This window comes from Lissotriton vulgaris, unplaced genomic scaffold (assembly GCF_964263255.1).
Source record: "Lissotriton vulgaris unplaced genomic scaffold, aLisVul1.2 SCAFFOLD_894, whole genome shotgun sequence".
NCBI classification, from domain to species: domain Eukaryota; kingdom Metazoa; phylum Chordata; class Amphibia; order Caudata; family Salamandridae; genus Lissotriton; species Lissotriton vulgaris.
Genome location: NW_028247876.1, coordinates 227,204 through 228,992, shown reverse-complemented (window position 1 = coordinate 228,992; position 1,789 = coordinate 227,204).

Here is a 1,789-nt window from a genome sequence, read left to right as displayed (position 1 = left end):
CATTTGTAGACAGACCTAGAAGTGTAATCATTGGACAGTTCATTGGACAATTCTACCCACCCTCCACCTTACTTCTGATCTAATAATCCCCAAAAAAGGCCAAGGTCTCTTCTGTTACTAAAACAATTAACCTTTTGATCAAATTCTTTTTAAAATATCTAACTGAGTTCCACCATTCCCACCAGGATGGGGGTCCACCTGATGTCACCTTTTACAGATTTCTCTCCTTGCCAGGAGAATCAAATAAATCACCAATTTACCCTGTTCAACGCGGATATCCCCCTCTCCCTCTGAAGGCTTTACTATACCAAAAAAGATTAGTACGAGGCTTACCTCTATTGTTTACCAAGTATTTCAGTCAAGGTCTTACCCACTTTCTTCCAATAATCTTTAATAATGAGCAGGTTAAAAACATATGAATATCGTCTGCCTCTGCCTATTATTGAAAGTAAACATGAAAGCATCTTTTATCTTCCCGTACAGTCAAGCCTTAAAGGAAACCTTTCTAATATTTCCATACAGCGTGTCTGCTCCAGCGCATGCAACCAAGCGTTAAGGATCTGTGTTAATGATTTAAAGTAAACACGGCTCCCAGTAACATTTATGTTTTAAGCAAACACGTGAGGAGTTAGCGGATTCACTTGACAGACCCGTGTGATCAGAGGGACATTTCGGATTCTCTTGTCGGGTAAATTTTCACTTGCCCCCAATGTGGCTGCGATGATCCTGTCCTGGGTCCCAGGCTTTGGTGATGGAGGTCCTGTGAGGTCCTCACTTCTCCAAAGGGATAAAACAAGTTGCCATCCTTAGTCCTTCTTATGACCTCCTCCAGTAAATGGGGTCAAGACGGATCGCTATCCATGGGCTGCGGCCTGGTCAACATGGTCAAGTTATCAACAGTGGCATCCGGGATCACTGCACCGCAAGGCTTCAAACCTCACCCCACAGCAATCATAACCATGGTGGACCCTATTAGATATGGGGTTGCTGCGGTGCTACAGCGCAAGGCTTCAGACTCTAAAGCATCTTCACCACAAGTTTGGCCAAACGGCTAGGGCCGTCCACCTCAGAGCTGGAGGACCGAGTCTCGGCGGAGACGCTCAACATTCTGTGATTCTGGGCAAATCACTATTTCTCCCTTTGCCTAATGAAAATTATTGTGTCCATCTGTAACAAAACTGTTGCTCATGTAAAACGCTCTGATACCTTCGGGTAAAGCTTGTTTACTTGTTGAAAATAAAAATTTGTAGTTACGATTGTCCAGCTAACACATTAGTCTAAGCAAATAGTAACCCCGACGTATTTTAGAGGAGAACATATCAGGCAGAGCACTTAGTTTTGCTCTTTGGCTGTGATAGTGTTCTACTAAGCACTGAGGTGCTTGACCTGAGCATGCCAAGGCAAAGAATCTCCCAGACAAGGAGGAACTGATGGATATCAATGTAGTTTGTGTAATCCGATGTGCAATTTTGCCCCAAATGCATGCAAGTGAGGATGTTTTGATAAATAAACACAAAAATGGTCTCCTTTCTAAAACGATAAGCTATGTCTTTACCAATGCTTGTTTGATTTGACATTATCTAACGCCAAAAAGACACCAGGGCTTCAAAAGGCACATGATCCCAGACATCACGATGCATACAGGAACATGCAGTTACAAGCGGACCCTTGGGCATCAATCTTGGAATGGATTTCTTATTAAAAACAAGCACTGGCAATGCCAATCGGTCCCGGCATATTGATGAGTTTAGTGTGTAGTTTCTCATCTTATTTTTCGCATGTTTTGGGT